Raw genomic sequence first — 26,917 nt, forward strand, 5'->3', positions numbered from 1 at the left:
AATGGTGATGGATTTAAGTAGGAAATGGTGATGAATCCTTAAGTGATTTAGTAATGCATTACTAATGTATAAGCTAGTCTACGAGAATTACCATCATCCACAGAAATTCCATCGCACGGAAGACCTGCCAATATGGTAAAATGAAGTTGAAGTTATCAAGACAACTAAATCGTCTGACTTTCCTAAAATGCAACCAGGATAATCAGGTAATCCCAAATTGTGTAAAATTCAAGCATCGTTTAATTCCACAAAAAGCTCTCCGTATCTATAACCACTCCAGCTACACTTTGCTTCGGGAACAAATTGACATCACGCGGTTTCTCTTAGCTGACACTAACAAAGCTATTCATGCACCTTATATCACGAGCTTTGTTCAATTTTACGTGATGTCTCGTGTACCGCAGCAGACAAAGAATTTGAGAAAATACGGGGTCGACATATCAAAAAATTCGAAAAATTAAAAAAGAACTCTACTGTCAATCCAAAACTTTTTACCAACACCGTAATCAACCTTTCTTCAGTCACCATGAAGCCTGAGGCACTCAACGTGCTTTCACGTGGCCACAACTTTGCCATTGCTCCCAGAAAAATACCTAGTGAGGATATTAATTTTCCAGATCGAACGTGGAATCTGCCACCTTCCGAATCAAATCACCAACAGTGTAAGACTGGATGTAGCTTGTGTCCTCTCCAAAGCAAGACCACCAAAAACCAACATATCCAATAAGGAGTATAAAGCTCTGCAGGAAATGAGGAATAATAAAGAAATAGTAATCACCAAAGCCTATAAGGGAAATGCAACTGTAGTACTTAACCAAACGGACTACACAGATAAGCTTAAAGCTCTTCTATTAGATCGGGCTACTTACCTCCCTATCGAATACAATCTCACAAATCAGAAAACTTCACAGGCTCCTTAAGAAAGTCACTTCTTGGCCTGTAGAAGTTATTAACAGATTAAAACCATTTAACTCTATAACTCCCCCCCTCCCATATTTATGGACTCCCAAAAATACATAAAGAAAATCTGCAATTATGTCCCATAGTGGATGGCATTGATTCCCCCACATACAAATTAGCTAAACAGTTGGCCAAAGTGCTCACACACTACACTGGCAACACACCATCACTCATAAAAAAACTCAGCCCACTTCAAAGCGCATAGAAAACCTTACACTCCAACATACTGACATAATGGTCAGCTTTGACGTCTCCTCCTTATTCACAATGTCCCACTCAAGGAAATGAGTGGGACATTTGAGTTGTAAGTCAGCAGTTAGAATTGAAGAAAGTACAGGAAGAAGGAGCTAATCCAAGCTAAATTTCCTCCCGATATCTCAGTCCTATTTCAGTTCACAATGAACTCAGGCTATTTCGTTTGGCAGGGAAAATTCTACAAACAAATAGAGGGGACAGCCATGGGTTCATCACTCTCCCCATCCTTGGCCAATTTCTTTATGGAGACCTTTAAAAAAAAAGACTTAGCCTCTGCCCCACTAAAACCAACCATATGGCTTCGCTACATTGATGATGTGTTTGCTATTTGGTCACATGGCTCTGATACACTCCTCTTCTTAACACACTTAAACAACCAACACCCCAGAATCAACTTCACGCTGAAAAAAAGGGAAACAACAGCCTCCCTTTCCTAGACACACTAGTCACCCACCAACCTTGATGAAACCTTGGTTTTCTCAATTTATAGAAAACCCACCCATATATGCAGGTACATGCACCAACAATTCCCCCCCCCCCCCTCACAACAATATGGAGTGGTGAAAACACTACAACAGGGCTAAACTAATCTGTTCAAACAACAAGACCCTAAACACTGAACTAAATCACATCCTCGACACTTTCTCAGCCAATGCCCCCCCCCCCCCCCCCCGTAAAACCCAAAAAATATTTAAACCAACAAACCACAACCCCTATTTCACAACAAGGATTACTCTAAATCCATCACCATTCCTACACCCGAGGCACCTCTGAAAAAATTACCAAAATCTTAAAAAAACATGGCTTGACCTCCTGTTACAGACCATACAGAAAATTGGCATCTTTTATCCGCTCCACTAAAGACCAACCACTTCCCCTAGACCTACCTGGTGTATACCAGGTCCCTTGCAGCTCTAAACTGTCTTACTTTGGCCAAACAGGCATGACAGCGAATATAAGAATTTCGGAACACGAGGACTACATCCGGTTTCACAAGTACAGCCACTTGGGTCTTGCAGACCATGCTCTGGATACATGCTACAGAATACGATGGAAGAAAGCTACAATAAGACACACTGTAGCAACTTCAAATTCAAAAGACTATTCATGGAATCAGCCTCAGCCCTAAGAAACTCTCCAAACTTCAACAAATTTGGTTAAATGAGACTGCCCCAAATTTGGGAGGCCTACATCAGCAGACCTTCAGCCCAATGACCAAGAACATCTACATAGCCCATTTTGGGGTACCATCAGAACTTTTAGGAGAACTATAGCTTCCTCACTTCATTCTCGGTTACTGTGTTTTAGTTCCTACGTGTGCATGCCTTTTTTGTAAGTTCCTTTTGAAGATGGCAACGTGACGTTACCGAAATATAGGAAATATTTATTAAAGTGTTATTTAATTTATATTCTTATATATGTTGTCAATTCCTTAAGTGATTTAGTAATACTCTTTTCTCCATTTCTAAGATTTTTTTTTTTAATGTCTTTCATGAACATTTTGTGACTTTTATATTTATCTTCTATATTCTTATTCTGAACTAATACTTGGATAGGGAAGCAAAGTGAATGAACATTGCATTAGTAATGAAAGAAATGGCCTTGGGAAGGACATGTGATGAGAACGTCTGATAACAAATGGACAAAGTGGGTAACAGAATGGACACCAAGAATTGAAACCAGGTAGATCAGTGTAGGATGGGATGATGAGATAACAAGATGTCATGGAAATTTATGGTGGAGAGATGCACAGGATCAGCCAAAATAGAAGACGCATGGAGAGACATTTGTCCTGCAGAGGACTGAAGAAAGCTGGTGATGATTCTTAACAAAGTCTTCCCATTCCATTACTCTTGTTGGCCACTTTTATGTATAGCTTAGCATTTCTGTATTTTTCCTTTATATATCTCAGTGACCTGCTGACTTATATGCTTAAATTATTAACATGATCTTTCTTTTCTAGGATTTTCTCTTTAAGTGCTCGAATACAGGAAGTTCTGGTTGTTTTTATCCTTGCCAGCAACTTCCCAACCACATCTTGACTTAATCAGTCATTTCTTTTGTATTTTGCCATAGGTTTCTAAAGTTTGGGTTGTTTTCGAACTCTCATTTTTTTCTCCAATAATATTTGTATATGTGAGTCTACAGTTCACCTCTGAAAGCTGTTCAGTTTTGTTTCTTTTTAAAACTTTTGTACATACCTTTATTTTTCAATGTGATATTCATTTTTATCAGGCTCAACACTTGAATGGTGATCACTTCCTATTTCTTATCCTCTGTTTACTAATGTAATGTTTAGTGGAGAAAACACATCTAAAGATAATAATTAACTAACTGAATTTATTTAGCTAATTAGATTATTAAGCCAATATTTTTCCTTGTCACTAAGACATGTTCATGGGCACAAAGAAATATGCTAATCATGTGCACATAGGTATACCAGCAGGAAGGAAAACACGGACTTAGTGTGAAATGCGAGTTCTACAGTTCTAACAGTGCCTTCTATGAATGGAATCTTGCTGAAGATCTCAATATGATGATCTCAAATTTTTGGTAAAGTGAGGCTACAAAATTTGTTGAGATTTGGAAAATATAGTGCTGTGACAAATTCTAAAAACAGTCTCTCTGATTTCTATCTGCTTCAGTATGAAAGTGAGCTCCTTCACCCCACCCACCACCATCCACTGGTCCAGCAATCTGATACTCCCGAATGGCTGTAGCGCAAGAAATGGGCATAGTTTTGGTGTTCCTTCAGACAGACATTGGCTGTTGTTCCTATTTGTCCCAAGTAAGATAGTTTACAGGAGCAAAGGTTGCTGTAGACACCAGGATGGTCCAGATGAGGAACAGGATCTTTTGGTAAGCAGATAAGAGTTGCTAATATATAGTATTGCATGAAGGAGTTCTGTATGTCGTACTTTTTTTTTTTTAAGAACATGAAACTTTATCTGAAGTATCTGCATTTAGGGAATGGCAATGAAGTTTTATGTTCTGGATTAGGGAAGGGAGGGAGTGGGTTTGGGGAGTTCAAAGTTCTGTTGATTTTGTGAAGGAAAAAAAAATTGGCTAAAATCGTTTTCAATGTAAATGATTTCTCGAGACATCTCCACATCTGTTTAAAGAACTCAAATGTGTCAGTATATGTGACTGCACACCCAGGCTATTAACGTGAATGTGATACAATGTTTACACTCAAAACATCCTCTTCATGAAGCTTTGTGTTATTTATTCTGTTTAATTTTAGGAATCACACAAAGCCAGGAAACAATTAGGGTAGTCTTTAACAGGAATCATCATCAAATTCCTGCCATGTACCCTCAAGGGATGTACAGGATATGATAGTACTACATGAAAAAAATTACATCATTACTAACTTCCTATCTACAATTTTCCTCCAAATCAGTCTGTTACTTGTCAAGACTCCAACATTATCAGATGTTATATTTCTATCGTCTAAGGCATTTTGTACTGTATCAATCCACCTATATCTTAGTCTTCCTCTGGGTCATTTTGCTGCCAACCCGGCAGAGAACACTTGTTTTGCTAATCTTTCTTTGCCCATTCTGTTTAAGTGACCATACCACCTGGGATTAGCTCTACTAACGCATTCCTGGATGCTGACAATTCCAAGTTCTTTCCTAATATCCTCGTTTTTAATATGACATTGCCATTGATGCCATCTGTTCACGCCTATAATCTTTCTCAGGACTCTCATATCTGTGGTCTCTAGTCTTTGGTCAAGTGTTTTACTTCTGACCCAGCTCTCAGATCCATAAGTTAAAACTGGTTTGAACACTGTCTTGTATACAGCTAATTTAGTGTTCCGACTAATTCCTCTCTTATTCCATATGAATTTATTCAATTGACTTCCCACCATACCAGATTTGCTGATTCTGTTGTCTATTTCTATATTTAATTTACCATCTTCACTAAAAATCATGCCTAAGTAGCTGATATGTTTTACTTGTGCCACAGGTTCTCCATTCACAACACAGTTGACATTTTCAATGATTCTGCCTATTTTCATTGTCTTTGTCTTTTTATTGCTGACCTTCATACCATATCTATTAGAACAGCTATTCAATTTAGTCAGAGAATCTTGCAGACTTGTAGCGGATTTATTTAGAAGTATAACATCGTCCGCATACAGTATAGAGCTGACATTAACATCTCCAATTTTGATATCATGTTTAATACCACTTTCCTTCATAATGTGATCCATATAGATAATGAATAACAGAGGGGATAATGTACATCCTTGTCTCACACCAGATTTAACATTAAACCTTCTTCCTGTACTTTCTTCAATTCTAACTGCTGACTTACAACTCAAATAAAGACTAAGTATTGCTTGATATAATGCCCCATTGACACCATATAACTGTAGCGTATTAAATAGCTTCTCTCTTGGCACCTTGTCATATGCCTTTTCCAAATCGACAAAACTTAAATATAGATCTTTGTTATATTCCCATGCTTTCTCGACTATTTGTCGTAAAGTGAAGATCTGATCCTGACAGCCTCTATTTTGGCCTGAATCCAGCTTGTTCTTCACCAAGCTTTTCTTCCACAATTCTTCTCAACCGTTTCTCAAGTATACTTGCATAGATCTTGCCAGGAACACTCAGTAGAGAAATACCTCTGTAATTTTCCCATTCAGTTCTATTTCCCTATATGGGTACTATGAGAGCTCTACTCCAATCATCTGGAATTCGTCCCTCTGTCCAGGCTTTCTGAACTATGCAGTGCAGCCACTGTAAGACTCTTATATCACCATTCTTCAGCATTTCTGGTCGAATATTATCTACTCCTGCTGTCTTTCCACATTTCAAGCCTTTGATGGCTTTTTCTACTTCAAGTATGGATATGTATTCCTGACTGCATGCCTGGTCAGTGTTTTTTTACCACTGTGCTGTCATCACTGCTTGTTTCATTTAGCAGTTTTTCAACGTAATTACTCCATACTTCAAGGATATCATTTTCTCCCTTTTTCATGTCACCTTTATCATCTCTAACTCCTTTTACAACACTCTTTCATCCATTCCTAAGCTTCTTCAGCAATCTCCAGAATATTTTGCCACCTTCTTGATATTACAAAAATATAATATTGGTGATATTGCTATGCCATAGGTATTCATTACGCACCTAGCTCACCCAGAAAATTTGCCCCTGATATATATAATTTATTTTTTACCAGGTAATATGGCAGATGATTTTCAGCGATTGGTGTGAGACCATCATCTTGCTTATTTTGAGCCCCTTAATTGGCTTGAAAAAGGGAAAGTTGTGTTTTGTCCCTTTCTCTAGAGCAGAGTTTCTGGATTATCTAACTCTTAGTTCATCTACACTAAATGTGCTATAGATTGACCTTTCCTTAGTGGGATTGACATTCAGAAAAATTATAAAATGATTTTTATGGATTCATGATTTCAACAGAAATTACTGACTAAGTTTCTGAACTTTAGAATGAGAAAATTGAAACCCTAAGGTTAAAACATGAACTAAAAGTCATGCTTATACAACGTAAAACTATTACTATTGATTAAAAGCAAAATTCTTCATCGGAAAATGGCTTTTTGTATAATAACATGTAGTGTAATAATTGCCATCTGCTATCTGCAAGATGTAAATAAGAAGTTTGTCAATTCGTTTCTCTAATCACATCACCAAAAGTCCAGTATATTTATTATCACAAAGTTAACATACTATATCTTGAAAGAAATAATACTTTCAGGAAGTAGTCTTTCTAAGTTCTGTGTAAAAAAATTTATATGCTTTATACCACATTATATCTTGTAAATTAGACAAAAGATATAGAGAAGTGAGGTCTGACACTTATTTTGGAAATTATAATTTATAAAGTATGCTATCTAAAAATTCAAGGACAGAATCCTATGCAGGAAAACAATTGTTGAAGTGAATTAGCCAAGGTGGCATTCTGGTGAAGTGGAGTATAATAGACTCCACTTTTAGAGTATGTTTTTCTTTCTTATTTATATCTTGTAGATACTGGATGGCAATTATTACCCATCACATTATGTTGTTATAAAATTAATAAAACTAAACCTCCAAAATCTTTTTGTTCCCGAAAAGGAGTAGGCTACACTCTTTTTATCTGTAACTTTTTTAAATTTTGGGATCATCTCAAGATTGAGTGCATTCCCATACCATCCTGTGTAAGAGGCAGTGCTTCTGATCCTAAGTAGCATTAAATTTTGAGATCATCTCAAGATTGAGTGCATTCCCATACCATTCTGTGTAAGAGGCAGTGCTTGTAATCCTAAGTAGCATTTATTTCTTTATGCTCTGTGGATGCACATGCATATGTGATACAGTTGATTTTGCTAATTTGCACTCATTCAACATTCTCCAAAAACTAGTCCTGAAGCCTTTACTTAACACATCTTTTCTCACTTTCCATTCATAACTCCCTTATTCTGCCCTCTCTACCCCAAGTGCTGAAAAATTTTGTATCACTCTTAAAAAACTCTTTTTTAGTAATTGAAATTTTCTATTTTATCAATTGAAATTTTGAAATTTTCTATATGCCTTTTGACCAACTTCTACACATAACAAATTGTCAGTTTATCCTCATAGAGATAGTTCATTCCACAGCCTACTCGCCATCTTACTCACTTGCCTCTGGATCATCTCCACCATTTCCTCATACCTAACAAACTCAGGTGACCAGACTTGTGCACAGTAATCCAAATGTGGCCATCCATGTGAGAGCCTTCTAAAGGAAAATGATGATTCTTTATTCTGCATATAGATGTGTTCTTCCTAGTAATTATTATTATTATTGTACAGGCACCTCCACAGAATCCAAAGACTCATCATGGGAGACTCAAATTATCCACACAATCTATTGTACCTCTCTTTGAACCCATTAACAGGTAAAGTGCTAACAACTGGCTGGCAACTAATTCCATTCATTCACAACTCTCCAAGTGAAAAATCTAGTCCTCACACCCCTACTGACCACACTTTTACTTAACTTCCAGGAATTCTTATTCTGTCCCCTCTAGCCAAGTGCTGAAACATTTCCCCAGCATCAATCCTATAAACCCCTTTAAGTAAGTTAAATGTTTCTATAATATCCCCTCTTTTTCACCTATCAGCCAACTTCTACAGTCCACACATCTTCAATCTATCTTCACAGGGAGTGTTCCAAAGACCACTCACCATCTTGGTTGCTCACTTCTGAATCCTCTTCACCACTTCTTTATCCCCAAAAAACCAAGCAGACTAGACCTGGGCACAGGAATTCAGATATGGATGTATAAAGAGGAATAACAACTTCCTGATCTCTACTTGTGAGTGTGTTCTTCAGTAGCCAAGTAATCTTATGAGCTGCCTATGCAAAATGTCCTCTAAACTTATATAAATCAAGTGGATATTAAATCCAGCATTATTTCATAGCCGAATGTAGAAACTATAAAAGTTCCATACGAAATTTGACCAGAGAGCTTACAGGAATACACTCACTGGCATTTACGAGTTACCCTAGCATGGACCATATAGCAAACACGATCACTTGCCCAAACGTCCATATATTCACCTTCTATTGGTCCATTTTGATAAGGTTTAACTGGCAGCTGTTTCAGAATATTTGGTTCTCCTCAGAGACCAGGCAGAAACCTTAAGAGAGCAGAAACTCTTGTTCAGTACTAAGGAACTCGAAGTGTCAGAGAGGTGTATTTTTCGTAAGTGAACTTTCGGTCGGTGCATAAAGTATTTACTAAAATAAAGAGCTAAAAGGCTTCAGTTTGCTGAATGCAGAATTAGATAAATCAAGTGGATATAAATCCAGCATTATTTCAAAGCCGAATGTAGAAACTATGAAAGTTCTGTATTAAATTTGACCAGAGAGCTTAAGGGAATACACTCTGTCGGCATTTATGAGTTACCCTAGCTTGGACCTTATAGAAAGCATGATCACTTGCCCAGGCATCTATATATTCGCCTTCTATTAGTTCATTTTAATATCCACTTGATTTATATAATTCTGCACTAAAGCCTTTTGGTTCTTTATTTTAGTAAATACTTTATGCACTGACAAAAAGTTCACTTACAAAAAATACACTTCTCCAACACTTTGAGTGCTGTAGTGCTGAATGAGAGTTTTGCTCTCATAAGATGTCTTCCGGGTCTTGTCCCGCTGGAGGGGCTTAAGATTTTGGGGGCAGAGTTTTGCCTTACAAGAGCAATTTGAGTCTCTAGAGATTGTCGTTTTCCAGCAGGGCCTCTATTGGGGGTTGTCAGCGGGTGCTTTTTCTCTTGAATATGAGTAGTTCTGCTCAGTGGTGGAGTGAGCCTGCCACTGAGTGGAAACAGTGTCAGGCCAGTGAAACCTTATCAAAATGGACCAATAGAAGGCGAATATGGATGCTTGGGCAAGCGATCATGTTTTCTATAAGGTCCATGCTAAGGCAACTCGTAAATGTTGGCAAGTGTATTCCCAAAAGCTCTGGTCAAATTTCGTACAGAACTTTCATAGTTTCTACATTCAGCTTTGAAATAATGCTGGATTTAATATCCATTTGATTTATATAATTCTGCATCACTGAACTGAAGCCTTTTGGCTCTTTATTTTAGTAAATGTCCTCTAAACTTTAACTTTGTCTACCACCACTACTAGATCACTAGCTTTCATCTATTTTCCGGAGTATCGTTCCATCAATGTACACAGCTTGTAATCGATTTATCCCAAAATGCATAACTTTACATTTCTCCACATTACACTGATTACACTCATTATCTTTTGCCCATACTGACAGCTTATTTAAAACATCCTTCATGCTCTCCTCCTCAAGGCGATGAGGAGAGCATTCTTCATGCTCTTCTCATCGCCTTGATTCACTATTACTCTACCTAATTTTGCATCATCAGCGAACAACTGAATATTTCCTTTCAGGTTATTTCCTATATTATTTAGGTAAAAATTGAACAGTAGTGGTCCCAGCACTGAACCTTGCAGTACACCACTAGTCACCAGCTTTTGCCTCTATTTTGCTTTTATATATATACCACTTTCTGATATCTGTCCCACAGCCACCATCTTATCCATATAAACAGTGTCATATCCATTTCCATTTGTACTAATAGAATTTCATATGGTATTCTGTCAGGTGCCTTTGCAAAATCCAGCAGAATGATCATGCAACCATTTCCTTTATCTGACTCAGCTGTCACTTTATTATAAAAAATAGTAAATTAGAAAGGCACAACTGACCCTTGACAAAGCCATGTTGCCCCTTATAGAGTATGATATTCTTATCTATCCTTTCTTGAATTCCCTCTTTGAGCAATTTTTCCAGTACTTTTACCACCATTCCTGAGATACTGATTGGACTATAATTTACTACTGAAGTCTTAGAACCTCCCTTTTGCAAGGGAATTATTTTGTCCTCTTTCCGCTCTCTCGGAGCTCTGCCAGAGCTGAGACTTAAAGAGCCTAGTTAGAGGCATTGCCAGTTCCCTTGCACATTCCTGTAAAACACGAGCTGATATCCCATCAAATTCCGCAACTGTATTTACATTGAGATTCTGATCCAAAGAACCTCAAATTCATCTGCCTCTGTTGCCACATAAGTCTCTTTCACATAAGTTAAACCAGTAACCTCACTCGGATGATATCCTTGCAAAGGATAACTCAGTAATTCAACTATTTTATCTGCTTGTGTCACCTCATGATCATCAGCACTTGTTAAGGTTATTCTTCCTGCTACTTGTCACATAGGGATAGAAACTTTTTTGGATTTCCTTTAGCCTACTTAGCTGATTTCTTTTCATAATCTGATTTTGCCTTCCTTATCATACTGGTCATCTGTCTTTCTTGACATTTGTACTGTTCATGAGTTTGGTCACCTTTCTCCCTATATACCACTCTCCACAGCATTTTCTTTATCTGAAGCTCAGCGTAAAGATATTATGCATACATCTAACTCCTGCCTAATTAACTCTCCATTCCCTAGAGATACAGTTTAATATAGCTTCCTCTAGATGCCCCTTAACTATCTCACATGCAATACTAACTTCCCTTGCAGAGTTTTATGCCATGGCATGGCTTTGAGCTTCCTCCTAAGCTTGTCATAATCAACTGCCTTGTAGTTCCACATATGTACCCCTTCTTGACAGAATACTCATCATTTTTTTACAATCCCCCACGTCAAGACTGCACAATTTTTCTCCAATTTGTGCAATATGGCCACATTGGTTACGGATACAAACTTTACTGATCCTATGACCAAGTCCAATACTCTTTCACCTCAAGTTCCCTCCATCGCACACTGCCTCAAGAAATTATCTCTCAGTAGGTGTATAAATTTCATTTCCTTCATGTAAATCGCATAGTAGATGTGATCTCTCCTCCTTCCAATCTATATCTCAATAGTTGAAGTCCCCCATAATAATCACTCAAACTGCACTCATACTAATTTGCTTATGCATGTCTTCCAAATTATCCCTGGAAACATCTGACCTATAGCAGCAACCAATCATATATTTTGTCTTATTGGCCTTCATCTCACTCCAGACTGCTTCAAATGAACAGCCACCTTTCCACCTATCCCCTATTCTTTTTGATGCAATTCATCTGTAATCATCACCAGTACCCCTCTCCCTTTGTATCTTCTCTATCTTCCCTGAAAATACTAAACCTTTCACATTCAATCCCTGTAACTACATCATCTGCTGTCAGCCAAGTCTCACTAATGCTTATAATTTTTGGTGAGGTTGCAGTAAAAATTGCTAAAAAACCCCTTCCGGCATTAGTATATAAAAACTGCAGCATCCATTTAGGTCCCCAAACCACCTTTACTTTCTGAATTGACTATCCTATTCAATATTTTTGAGATTAGATTTCACACTTGCTGCTCATTTTTACACTCACTCACTTCATAGGTGCCTTCACACACTCATCTGTGTCCACTCTGATTGCTTAAGTTTTTGTGAATTTACATTTCAGCATGTTCGGTGAACAAAGCTCTCTCTAGACACCTAACATCAAAACCATTTAGATGCAGCCTATCAACATTGTACAAATTCTTCTTTCTATCAAACACATGCAAGCCATAGGTCCACAAACTTTACATCATACCTGCGTATTGATTTGTTTGTTATCAGCACCCTCCTCATCCTCAGTTTGCGTCTGTCATAGCATGACAGGAAATTTACAATCTTCACCGTCTCGCTCTTTAATTTTGCTTCATCCAACAACTTCACATCCTTCCTCAGAATACTTCTCATATCTCAGATCATGCAACTAATTGTCTTGTTTGGCATATAGTGCCAACAAAGACAATTTCTTTCGACTTAATTTTTTGCATTCGGATAGCATGACTATCATTAATTTTCAAACCAGAGAAAGATGATTTTGCTATACTTTCTTGTTAAGTTCTGCTGTGATCATAGAGTCCTCACATATAATTCTCCTTACCTTGTTTTTCTCGTTTGTTGACAATGATCTCGATTTTTAATTTCATCTCCAATTCAGATTACCTGCTTCCTTCTCTTCTCAACCCTGCTAATCTCTTGCTGCTTCTGCAACTTTTCGATTTTACACTTTGTCTTGTGAAGGATAACATGTAAGTGTGCTATTTCCTTGTTCAGGTCACTTTAGTTCCCTTGCATATCCATCGCTGCATATTCAATATTAATTCTGACATTAACGCTTTCCATTTTACTGTTGATACTATCTACTATACTATACTATCATTTGCATTGTTCTCGCTATCTAACTGTCACTCACTGTTGAAACCCTTAATACACACTTGTTCATCTATTTCACTCTCCTTCCATAAATTCTTTAATTTTTGTGATGAATACATCTCACACACACACACACACATGCTGCATTGTACAAAATCTCAGAAATTCAAATCACTGAAAACAATGACATCTTTGCCACCATTGTTCTATTACACATTGCCGCTAATACCTACAATATTGTACTTAACAAAAAAAATTTTTTACTTGCAAAACTAATCCAATCAATCCCACATCTGTATAAAACAAAAACTACAATGAGACGACTTAATATTATGAATTAATGAAAAAATTATAATTTTTTGACAGTGGTAATAACACAACTCACACAGTGCGCCCTCTCGTGGCATATATTTTATATTCTATAACCTATGTTGGCCACTTTTATAGTATACCATATGAACTTCAACTTCCTTGTTACCAACACTCCCAAATCCTTAGATTCATCAATATCCTATAGTACACTTCTTTCAATGTAGAATAAAGCTTGCTATCTTTTCCTTTGACCTACAATGCACAACTTTACACTTTTCCACATTAAACTAGAGGAGACCTCCACATAGCCTTCAAAGGAATGTGGAGAACCGACCAGGGCTTCTGACCTAATGTGAAAACTTCACCTTCTCGTGGTGCACCCTGTTAGGTATACCGGGATACTGAACAGGCGAGGATGGGCTGGCAATTTGGGATTTAGCAGACCAAATTGTATGCATATTGGCTTAAACCAAGATTTCAAATGATGGTACAACACGACAGAATTTCATGCTGGCTAGGGCATCGCCCCGGTTAAACAAGTCCCCTGTTGTTTTTGCCAGGGAACTAGGGCAAACAGTGAAAAGTCAGCTACTGGAACAAATCCTAGAACTTACCCCAACTCAACATCACCATAGTTCAAGATCAACATAAGAAGCCTGAATGGCAAAGAAATGGAGCTAGCTGAGGAATTGGATAAGTACCAGATCAACATAATAGCAGTGACTGAAACAAAAAAGACAAAAACTGGTGAGATCTTTCTCAGCAATAAATACAAAATGTTATATTCAGGCAATGACAATCAAGAAAAAGAAAGAATAGCCATAGTATTCAACACGAAATACGAGGCTAATCTTTTTAAATGGCAGGCAGTCTCAAGTAGAGTGATGTGAGCAAATGTGAGAATGGAGAACTGGACAATGAGACTTATTTGTGCCTATGGTCCCACAGAAGGTTCTACTAAGGTAGAAGTGGAGGAGTTTTTTGAGGCTTTAGAAAAAGCAACTGACACAATGAAAAATGAAAAGTTGCTCCTTGTTGGGGATCTAAATAGCAGAGTAGGAAATGATTGTGAGACACAAAAATATTTTGGGAAAATTTGGAGAAAAGAGCAAAGCTAATAATAATGGCAAATATCTGTTGGATTTCTGCTTAGGACATGGACTGGTTATTACTAACACCATGTTCCAACATAAAAATGTGCACAAATTCACATGGAGAGAATAGGTTAGGAATAAGAAAAGTCTCATTGACTATGTTATTGTTGTTAGCGATGTTTTCCCACTGGTGCAGGACACCAGAGTGTACAGAGGATTTGAAATTGGAAGCGATCAACATTTAGTCTTGAGCAGGATAAAATTGAATTTCATATTGAAAAGAAGAAAATATAAGAAAGTTTTAAAGCGAATAAAAGCTGAGCAGCTCTCAGATGTGAACTGTAGACTAAAATACAGAAATATTATTGAAAAGAAAATGAAAGAGTTTGAGAACAGGAACCAAACCTTGGAGATTCAGTGGCAAGCTTTGAAGAAAACCTTAATTGATTCAGCCAGAGAGGCATGTGGTGTCTGCAAGGATAGAAAAATCAGAACTCCATGGTGGACACAGGAAGTTAAAGAGGCAGTGAAGGAAAAGAAGAAAGCATATCAAAAAGTTCCTGGCAAATAAGTCAGCTTGTGCTCTTAGAGAATACAGAGACAGATGTAAGAAAGCTAAACAATGTGTAAAACTGGCTAAACAAAAGTCATGGGAGGACTTTGGCAAGAACATAGAAAATAAATATCAAGAAGGTGGTAAGATATTCTGGAGGTTGTTGAAGAAACTCAGAAATGGAGGAAAAAGTGCTGTAAAAGGAATTAGAGATGCAGGATAAAAATCTTTTCCTTGAAGTATGGAGTAATTACTTTGAAAAATTGCTAAATGAAACAAGCAGTGATGACAGCACAGTGGTAAAAAACACTGACCAGGCATGCCGTCAGCAATACATATTTGTACTTGAAGTAGAAAAAGCCATCCACAGCCTGAAATGTGGAAAGGCAGTAGGAGTAGATGATATTCAACCAGAAATGCTGAAGTATGGAGGTATGAAAGTCGTACAGTGGCTGCACTGCATAGTTCAGAAGGCCTGGACAGAGGGACGAAATCCAGATGATTGCAGTAGAGCTCTCATAGTACCCATATATAAAAAGGGAAATAGAACAATGTGAGAATTACAGAGGCATTTCATTACTGAGTGTTTTTAGTAAGATATATGCAAGGATACTTGAGAACCAGTTCAGAAGGATTGTGGAAGAGAAGCTTGGTGAAGAACAAGCTGGATTCAGTCCAAATAGTGGCTATCAGGATTATATTTTCACTTTACGACAGATAGTCGAGAAATCATGGGAATATTATTATTATCTGAGACCTCCAGGGAGTGAAGGACTCATCAAGGGAGGCTGTAAATTAGCCAATCCAGCTATCATACCTTCCCTTAAATTCATGTACACTAGATGCACTCACTACCCCTAAGGACAAATTATTCCACTCACTCCGTGCGCTGAGAGAAAAACCTAGCTCTAACCCCATTCTTGACTGAGAACAACCTTAACTTTCATGAATTCCCCCCCCCACCCCCATGTTCTCTCCCCGCCTTCCATATAATGAAAAATTTCATCATTGGAACATTGTGTTAGTAATAACCAGTCCATGTCCTGAGCAGAAATTCAACAGGTATTTGCCATTATTATTAGCTTTGCTCTTTTCTCCAAATTTTCCCAAAATATTTTTGTATGTCTCGCAATCATTTCCTACTCTGCTATTTAGATTCCCAACAAAGATCAACTTTTCCTTTTTCATTGGGTCAGTTGCTTTTTCTAAAGCCTCAAAAAATTTCTCCATTTTTACCTGTAGAACCTTCTGTGGGACCATAGGCACAAATAAGTCTCATTGTCCAGTTCCCCATTCTCATATTTGCCCACATTACTCTACTTGAGACTGACTGCCATTCAAGAAGATTAGCCTCGTATTTTGTGTTGAATACTATGGCTACTCCTTCTTTTCCTTGATTGTCATTGCCTGAATATAACATTTTGTATTTATTGCTGAGAAAGATCTCGCCAGTTTTGGTCTTTTTTGTTTCAGTCACCCCTATTATGTCGATCTGGTACTTATCTAATTCCTCAGCTAGCTCCATTTCTTTGCCATTCAGGCATCTTATGTTGATAGTACTGATCTTTAACTCTGGTGATGTTGAGTTGGGGTTTGTTTTCAGATTTGTTCCAGTAGCTGACTTTTCGCTGTTCACCCTGGTTCCCTGGCGAAAACAATGGGGACCTTGTTTAACTGGGCGACGCCCCAGCAGGCATGAAATTTTGTCATGTTGTACCATCATTTTTTTTTTTTTTTTTGGTTTAACCAATAAGAATACAATTTGGTCGGCTAAATCCCAAATTGCCAGCCCATCCTCGTTCGTTCAGTATCCAAGTAGATACCCAACAGGGTGCACCACGACAAGGTGAGGATTGGACATTAGGTCAGAAGCCCTGGTTGGTTCTCCGCATTTCTTTAAAGGCTATGTGGAGGTCTCCTCTCAGTTATACAGCTTCTAAATCGCATAATCCGGATATAATCTTTGTAGCTCTTCTTTGCACCCTTTCCACAGCCTCTTTATCCCCTTGGAATCCTGGAGACCAAATCTGAGCACAGTAATCCAAGTGTGGTCTTAATAAAGCCTTATAAAGAGGCAAAATTACTTCTTTATCCTTACATGTCATGGTTCGCTTCAGCATAGAAATTATCCTCTGAGTTGTATTTGCAACTTTTGCTATGTGACCTTTGAAATTTAAATTCTTATCCACCAATACACCAAGATCCCTTGCCTCCTCAGTTTCTTGTAGCATAACCCCGCTAATATAATATGCCGCTGGATCTCTAATCATGCCAAAGTGCATAACTTTAAGCCTATTAACATTAAACTGATAGCCATTTTCGTTTGCCCAGATTTCCCGTCTATTCAAATCATTTTGTAATTGCTGATTATCAGTAGAATCCCTGATTGCCCTGCCTATCTTCACATCATCAGCAAACAATTGCAAATCTGATAATAGACCCTGCTTGAAGTCATTAATATATAGATTGAACAATAATGGTTCAAGAACTGAACCCTGAGGTACACCAATAGTTGCCTTAAATGTGGCAGATTCACACCCACTGTATATCACTTTTTGATATCTGTCAGTTAACCATCCCCTGATCCAAATCAATAGATTATGTTCCAATCCCATATTCTCCAGTTTATGCAACAGCCTATCGTCCTATCAAATGCCTTAGAAAAATCCAACATTATTATAGTATATCCATTTCCTTTATCCAACTTGGCCGTAACATTGTTATAAAATATGAGCAAATTGCTAAAACATGACCTTCCTTTAGTAAACCCATGCTGTTCCCTGCAGAGTATAGAATGATTGTCTACCCATTTCTGTATGCGAGTTCTTACTAACTTCTCTAAAATCTTTACTACCACACCAGAAATACTAATAGGTCGGTAATTAGACACATCAGTTTTTGCATCAATGTTGTGCAATGGAACTATATTACATTCCTTCCATTCCTGTGGTATCATTCCGGAGCTGAGACTCAAGTTATACAAATGTGTGAAAGGCCTAGCCAATTCAGCTGAACATTCCTTTAACAAATGGGCAGATATTCCATCTGTCCCTATTGACAAATTTTTATCCAGGTTATGCAAAAGCTCTTCAACCTCATTTTCATGAACCTCTAACTCTTCATCCAACGTAGCAGTTGCACTGTGCACCATACTAAATACACCTGGTTGATATATCTTAGCAAAGTGAGCACTCATTAACTGAACAATCTCCTTAGCTTCTGACACTCGTGTACCATCTGCATTCAATAAAATTATTCTTCCACGTTCATTCTTTCTTTTGCTTGTGGCATAACGATAAAATTCTTTTGGATTGCCTTTAGCTTGCATGGCCAATTTCTTTTCATACTCCGTTTTAGCTTTTCTCACAATATTCGTTACTTTTCTGGCCTGAGCTTTATATACCAAGTGATTATAAAATAATGTCAAGTGTTCAGAACCTTCTAGCGAGTAATCTATTGGACGAAACACACTAGTATTCAGTAGATGTACACAGTGGAACATGGGTATTCGATTTAACAAAAAAAAGTACCAAAAGTCACCAACAGGGGAAAATTTGGCACTGCCAAATTAATTTTAGTAGGTGTGACTAATGAATGACTAAATGGCAAATGAGAGATGGCACACATCAATTTCATGACGTTTATTGTTAATTACAAATGAGGTTCAATATGACCACCATTCTGATGTTCCAGGAACTGCGTACTGTGCACGTCATTTTCCACAGTGGCTTGGAACATATCGGAATTGATTTGTTATATTTTTAATTTTTGCTCCTGGGAAACTAGAAGTGGTGACTCCCTCGACAAGCGCAAATTTTAAAATTGAGTCACCATACCATATTACCTCTTTTTTCTTAGATATTAACTGACTTACCTTGTTGTTACTAATATTTTGATTACCAAGCTCAGTATTTTCCTGTCTGTTCTTGTTCTCATCCTTTTTCTTATCCTGTTGAAGTTTAAACAAACGTTTTTCCACATTTTCCAATTCCCTGGTGGATTTCCTAATAATTTCTTTTAACCGAGTTATTTCTAATGTCAGCGTATCCTCAGATAAATTATCATCACTTTGTTCAGGACAAACGCTCTCCTCTGTAGCAACTTTAGCTTTAGTCACTGCCTTGTTACGATGAGTTTTTGGCACCATTTTTAAGGGTAGTAAAAACTAATAATTTTTTTGAAATTATGTTATAAAACACTTTAGTACAATAACTACACTAATAAAACTACAACAATATACTAAAATACACAACTCCAGACCTACAAAAAAGAAGTTTTGTATATCTGGAAAAGACATATGACAAGGTCCCAAGAAAGAAGCTATTCCAAACACTACAGTTATATGGTGTTAATACGGCATTATATCAAGCAATCCTTTGTCTCTATTTGAGTTGTAAGTCAGCAGTTAGAATTGAAGGAAGTACAGGAAGATGGTTTAATGTTAAATCTGGTGTCAGACAAGGATGTACATTATCTCTCACTCTTATTCATTACCTATATGGATCACATTATGAAGGAAAGTGGTATTAAACCTGATATCAAAATTGGAGGTGGTAATCTCAGCTTTTTGCTTTATGCGGATGATGTTATACTTCTAAATAAATCCGTTACAAGTCTGCAAGATTCCCTGACTAAATTGAATAACTGTTGTAATAGATATGGTATGAAGGTCAGCATTAAAAAACAAAGACAATGAAAATAGGCAGATATTGAAAATATCAATTGCATTGTGAAGGGAGAACTTATAGAACAAGTAAAACATTTCATCTACTTAGGCACGATTTTAAGGGAAGATGGTAAGTTAAATATGGAAATAGACAACAGAATCAACAAAACTGGTACGGTAGGAAGTCAACTGAATAAATTTATGTGAATAAGAGAAAAATTAGCCGAAACACTAAATTAGCTGTATACAAGACAGTGTTTAAACCAATTTTAACTTATGGATCTGAGAGCTGGGTTAGAAGTAAAATACTTGACCAAAGACTAGAGACCACAGATATCAGAGTCCTGAGAAAGATTAGGGGCATGAACAGATGGCATCAATGGCAACATCATATTAAAAACGAGAATATTAGTAAAGAACTTGACATTGTTAGCATCCAGGAATGCATTAGCAGTTCTAATCTCAGGTGGTATGGTCACTTAAACAGAATGGGCAAGGAAAGATTGTCAAAACACGTGTTCTCTGCCAGGTTGGCAGGAAAAAGACCCTGAGGAAAACCAAGATATAGGTGGATTGATACAGTAAAAAGTGCCTTAGAAGACAGAAATATAAGACTTGATAATATTGGAGACTTGACAAGTAATAGACTGCTTTGGAGGAAAATTGTAGATAAGAAGTTAGTAATGATGTAAATTTTTCATGTAGTACTATCATATCCTTGTACACCCCCTGAGGGTATATATCAGGAATTTGATGGTGCTGATGAACTGGCATCCATTATCTATTACATTATTAACTATTATATGCCTATAATAGTGGAATGGATGGTTAAGAATTTATCCATCCAGAAATTATACTTCCCAATTTTGTATCATATTTCCTTTCATATCATTTATGGACAAATAAAATTAAATAGCAATGGTATAAGTACAGAGTTCTGCATCATCATCACTAGTCACCTTCCTTTTCTTGGATTCTGCCCCTCCATATACTATCAGCCACCCACATATCCATATCATTACTACCACCATATTCATACCCATTTGCTTCAGTTTATCAAACAGAGGTCCATGCTGCATCCTGTCAAATGCCTTTACAGAATCCATCATTATCATCATATGGCCATTTCTTTTATTCCAACTGATTTGCCACTTTATTATAAAAAAAAATAGTAAATCACTAAGGTATGACTACCCTTCACGAAGTCACTCTGTCCCTGTAGGTGTATATTCTTATCCATCCATTCCTGAATCCTGTCTTTGACCACTTGCGCTAATAACTTTACCACCACTCCTAAGATACTGATGATTAGTCTATAATTTGACTTGGAGACTCCTTTATGGAACACAACTATTTTGCTCAGTCCTCAGCTTTGGTATTTTACCAAAGCTGAGGCTGAAGTTAAACAGTCTAGTTAGAAGCAGTTCCAGTTTGTTTACACTTTCTTGTAATATGTGGACTGATATCCCATCTAATCTCATTTCTCTATTTGCATTGAGATGAGTACTTCCAGTTCCTAACTCCTATTCCCACATCAGTTTGGTCACATATGTCACTGCAGTATCTTCAACTGGATGTTAAGCCTTCACAGAGTATCACTCAGTAGCTCAACTATTTCATCTTCTTCAGCCAATTCCTACCATCAGCACTCATTGAGGTTATCCCTTCATAGTCATTCTTCCTTTTACTTGCTACATAGAGAACTCTTTGGGAGTTCCTTTACAAGAGTGAAGAGTGACTAGAATAGTCACACTTCTTGTCTGTGTCTTGTATTGCTCAAGAGCATGCTGTTCTCCTTAATATATCCCCACAACATTTCTTCCCCCTTCCTTGTATTTCCTTCCTAAAGTACTATTCATCTATCTAGCTTTTATCATTCTGTGCATAAACAATCTGATATTGTTTCCTTCAGACACCTCTTTCCATATCCCGTGCACTGCTAATATCCCTCCATTGCAGATTCTCAGGACCAGTTGGGTGCAGCAAGAAATTTAAAATCTGATAAAACTTTGGCCGATTTTGCCGAGAAAAAGAAAAAAAAATTCTGTGTAATTAGTTTTATTATTTTTTCTTTTTTGTAATCTCAAATGAGCTCAACTGATTCCTATATTTGCTACATGGATCGGAGATTCTTATCCATGGCACCGCTTTGAGCTCCTAAGCTTGCCATAATCATCTGCCCTGTTCATATATCTTCTTCTTTCGCTGTGCCTCATCCCGTATTAAACGGGGTCGGCGTTCACATGTTTAATCTTCTTCTTCTTCCAGATTCTCTGGTCCAGGGCATCTTCCTGACTCCATCCTTTCTCCCTAAGATCCTCTGCCACCTTATCCCTCCATCTGAGTTTGGGTCTGCCTCTTTTCCTCCTTCCCTCCGCCTCCATATGCCCCACTCGTTTACCACCATACTCCTCACTCCTTCTCTCTATATGACCGAATCACCTAAGCCTGCTTTCTTTTACCTTCTTACTGATAGGTTCCACCTTGATCGTCCCTCTGATGTAGTCATTCCTTATCCTGTCCTCCTTTGTCACACCACTCATCCATCTCAACATCCGCATCTCCGCCACCCCCATCTTCCTCTCCTGTGCCTTTGTTATAGGCCACGCCATGGAGCATCGCTGGCCTCACCACCATCTTATACAGCTTTCCTTTCATCTTACAACCACTCTCTTGTCACACAGGACCCCGCTCATCTTCCTCCAGTTCATCCAGGTGCTGTATTTCTTCATCCAGGTCACCATTCCTCTCGACGACCGATCCAAGATACTTGAATTTCTTCCCTGAAGTTAACCTTTCATCCTGGAGTTGTATGATCATATCCTCGTCACTCCCCGTTGACATATATTCGGTCTTTACCCGGTTAATTTTCATGCCTCTCTCCTCCAATACCTTTCTCCACTCTTCCAGCGTATTTTCAAGCTTCTCTCGGGATGATTCGCAGAGAACAACATCATCGGCAAACATCATGCTCCCTGGCACCTCCTTCTCGACGTCCTCCACTAGTTCATCCATGACCAGATCAAAGAGGTAGGGGCTCAGAGTTGATCCCTGATGGAGCCCTACGACAATGGGGAACTCCTCTGTCATGCCGACACTAGACCTGACCTGAGTTTTTGTGCCCTCATACATCTCCTTCACCAACCTCACGTACTTTTCTGACACCTCCCCTTCTTTCTCATACACCTCCATACCTCCTGTCTGGCCACTCTGTCGTATGCATTTTCCAGGTCTATAAACACTATATGTAGCTCCGCCTGCATCTCCCTGTATTTCTCCATCAATTGCCTTAGCACAAATATTGCATCCATTGTCCCTCTTCCTGGCATAAATCCAAATTGCTCCTCACCAATTTTTGTTTCCGGCTGTATCCTTCCTTCAATTAATCTTTCCCATATCTTCAACATGTGTGACATCAGCTTGATCCCTCTATAGTTGCCACAATCTTGAACATCTCCTTTTCCCTTGTAGATTGGGACGAGAATGCTTTTCCTCCATTCCTCTGGTATCTTTTCCTGTTGCATAGACATGTTAAATCCCATAACATATCTATGCCCTCGCTGCCCAAGCTTCTCCACACTTTTCCAGGTATATGGTCTGCCCCCCACAGCCTTTCCATTCTTCGTTTTTCTCAGTGCCCAATACACTTCCTCTCTGCTTATGTCCTGCACCGATCCTTCGTTTGCTTCTGCATCCTCACACCTCTCATTTGGATTCTCCTCATTTAGTAGATTATGAAAATATTCCCATCTTCCTGTGATTTTATCCCCCTCTTGTAGTACTATTCCTGTGGCGTCCTTTATCTGCTTAACTGATGTTATGTCTTTCGAGGCCTTATCTCTAGCTTTCGCTATTCTCAACAACTTAGTTTCACCACCGTTTCTGTCCAGTACTTCATAAACCTCTTCAACTGCTCTTGCCACAGCTCTCTTTGCACTTTTCTTCGCTAATCTATATGCCTCCTTGTCGGCTCTGGTTCCAGTCATGTCCCATTTTTTCTTTGCCTCTTTCTTTTCCCTGATCTCCAACTGCACCTCCTCATTCCACCACCATGCCTCCTTATCCCCGGGCGGCCCCTTTCCTGATGTTATACCGAGCACCTCTTCTCCCATTTTTCTAATATTCCGACTATTTACGTCCCACCATTCTTCCACATCCTCTGGTAACTTCATTCCCTCCATTACCTTTTCTTTAAACTCATTCCTTGGACTTTCCTCTTCCAATTTCCACCACCACTTTACTTTCCTATCTTTCTGCCACTTCCGCCTATTCTTCTTTTCCCCTTTTATATCACAGTATACCACAACCATCCCGTGCTGTGCCGCTACACTTTCTCCGTTAATCACTTTACAGTTTTTCACCTCCTTTAGATGTTTTCTTCTGCACATAATATAGTCAATCCGACTCATCCTATCCCCACTTTTATAAGTTATCAGGTGTCCAGCTCTCTTCTTAAACCACGTGTTAGCTATAGCTAGATCGAAGGCCACAGCATGCTCTACGATTCTTTTACCTTCTTCATTTCTTTCACCACTACTCCAACTCCCGTGCATCCTTTCTTCACCACTTCGTCGCCTTCCTACATGCCCAGTCAGGTCTGCTCCGACGATCACACTCTCACCATCAGGGATTCCCATTACTACCTGGTCTAGTTCTCTCCAGAATGTCTCTTTCTCCTCCTCATCACAACCTACTTGGAGCGTATCCACACACACTATCATAGCCACGCTTCCTCCAATCTCAAGTTTAACACTCATAATCCGATCGCTCTTCCGGCACACCTCGCAGACTCCACCCTTCAGCTCCTTGTCGATGATGATTTCAACTCCGTTTCTTCCAAAATCATTCACCGTTGTAAAACAGTTTATATCCTTCCATCAGCTCCTTTGCTTTATTGCCCTTCCACCTTGTCTCCTGCACACACAAGATCGTCAGCTTCCTTCTTCTCATCATGTCTACTATCTCCCTACTCTTCTCATCCATTGTACACACATTCAGCGACCCGATTCTTACTTTACACACTCTCTCTTTCTGTTGGACTCGCTTCTTTAGCCTAACCCGTCCTTGGTTCGGTAGCCCAAGCCCACTTCTCACAGAACTGCGCGTCGCTTACGGGGGACGCCCTAGCCATTGTCCTTTCTCTGTTATTCGACATTTCATCCCTGGTTTTGGCATGTTTTTTACGACCGGATGCCCTTCCTGACGCCAACCCTCCTCATTTATCCGGGCTTGGGACCGACACTGAGATGGGCTAACTTGCCCTTCCCAGTGGCTGGGTCTGCCCTGTCCATATATACTCCTTTTTAACTGCAAGTTCTACAGGTTTGGCAACCTCCCAAAGTGAAGACCGGCATGTTCATGAGTTGCTAGTAACTCCTTAATCGGCAATGTGGCTATCTTGGTTATGGATAGATCCTCTGATACTCTCACTAGATCTGTATATTTGAAATGTGCTCTATCGTAGATACCACAAATCCGAAATATGCAGCAGCGAAGAGATTTTTTTTAATGTTTAATGTAATGCTGTCCTTTTATTGTTTCATTGTGGTTGATGTTTTTCTCTGTATTTATATCTGAATGACTTATGCTATTCGGTTGACAAATAAAGTCATTCAGATATCGCCTGCCAACCTCTTAGGAAATATTTGTCAATATTTCTTAAGGGGTGGCAGGCGAAGTAAACATTTGCACCATGGTATCGTGCAGGAGTACGATGTAATTCAGTCAATTGGGTGAACCATTCAAGAAATCGTAATTCTAGTAAATGCAAACTGCTATAATATCCCCGATTCCGGCATGTCAATAATCTCTTAGCGCTCTTTCTTGAAGATCAACGGATTCTAAAGGATTGGTGAACCTCAGCGTTTTTGTGAGCCCACCACTCTCTTCGCTTTATTTACCTGAATACCTTAATTCTTCGATATACTATGCAAATTATTAAAAAAAAAAAAAAAAGTGTGGCTAAAACAGGGTGTGTCTTGTAGACACTGCTTAGGTACGGAATGCAGCCCGAAGGCTTATTTGAGTGAGACTCCTGATTATGTGTGTGCGTGCAAATTGAAGACGAATTTAATTTAACCTTTATGCGATTCTTATAACAGCTTTTTTTTTTTTTTTTTTTTTTTTTTTTGGCTGTTTAGAATATTTGCGGTATTGTTATAATCATTTTCCGGAAATTGTTTCTTTCTTAACTTGATGCATCATTTACAAAAGGATTTTGAAGTGATCTCTAGTTATTGATGCATACGGAACGTGCCACTGACGACAGCCACGAGTTGCTAGTAACTCCCCTGCAGAGCAAAGAGGAGTGTCTGGTCGACGTGATCGGTAATCACACTCTCAGATTTCTGACAAATAGGCTGTTTATCATTGCGCTCAAAACAGGTAGCCTCAAGCCAAGAATAAATCACGTCAGTCCGCTATAGCCATACTTGATTACAATGGACGTAAATCATATAGCTGCCATGTACTGTCTGTGCAGTGACCCTTTAATAAATCTCTCTGACTGTTTTGAACCATTCTATATAAAGTAGGACGCATTAAGAGCCACGCGGCTAAATAATTATACCGTGCAGATCTATCCAGAATGCACAGTCACTTATTTCCGAAATCATATGTTTGGCAGATTCAAGTGGCAGTTGAAAAATTTTAAGAATCCGTTTTCAATGACGTTCATTCGAATAGAACACAATAGTTATACAATTTCAGTTTGTTCTGTTCATAACTTGTGATTCTTTCAAGTCTCACTTTTCTATGATTTTCACAATACGAACTTCCTGATAATTTTTGCATATTGCTGTAATGTGAAGCAATTACTTTGCAGTACGATAAATGGAAATGTGATGCTCGCATGTCAATTGTATGGGTATTTGAAAAACTTCTTACTTTTCTAGAAGAGAATAAGCTTTCTGATGCCCAAGCCGAAAAATAATTCGATTCCTTTCATGGCACTGGCATCTGAAGAAGTTGAATAACTTTTCTAATAACAACGATACATGCGTTTGTAATGGAAAGGTACATGTTTAAAAGTAAGCGGAATAATACTGAACAATCCTGACAGAATGGATTGCAATTTTTGCTAGGGGATCAATCAGAAACCATTAGTACCTTAAATAAGAATATTTGCTTTCAACTTAATTAATGCAAGATGCCCAGCGTTTGTTCGAAATCAGATTAAACTGGTGCAATGTTTGTGATTTCTGTTATTTTATAACACTGTACAACACTGAAATTTACCTTTAAGCAAAAGTGGATGACTTTAACATAATTGTATACACAGAATACAAAAATGGCATCTCTATTATCAAAGAAGGCGACATCATTGAGGCGTTATCTCATACAGCTGTATGAGATAACGTCGTTCAT

The 26,917-nt window shown here is 38.3% G+C and overlaps 1 protein-coding gene across 2 annotated transcripts in view; it reads left to right on the forward strand.

Moving 5' to 3' along the window:
• cnc (NFE2 like bZIP transcription factor cap-n-collar) overlaps positions 1–26,917 on the forward strand; it is a 154,642-nt gene that overhangs the window by 29,818 nt on the left and 97,907 nt on the right. The window lies entirely within an intron of this gene.

The sequence above is a fragment of the Typopeltis vanoorti genome, chromosome 23 (assembly GCF_054136105.1).
Source record: "Typopeltis vanoorti isolate ZY-2024b chromosome 23, IOZ_Tvanoo_1.0, whole genome shotgun sequence".
NCBI classification, from domain to species: domain Eukaryota; kingdom Metazoa; phylum Arthropoda; class Arachnida; order Uropygi; family Thelyphonidae; genus Typopeltis; species Typopeltis vanoorti.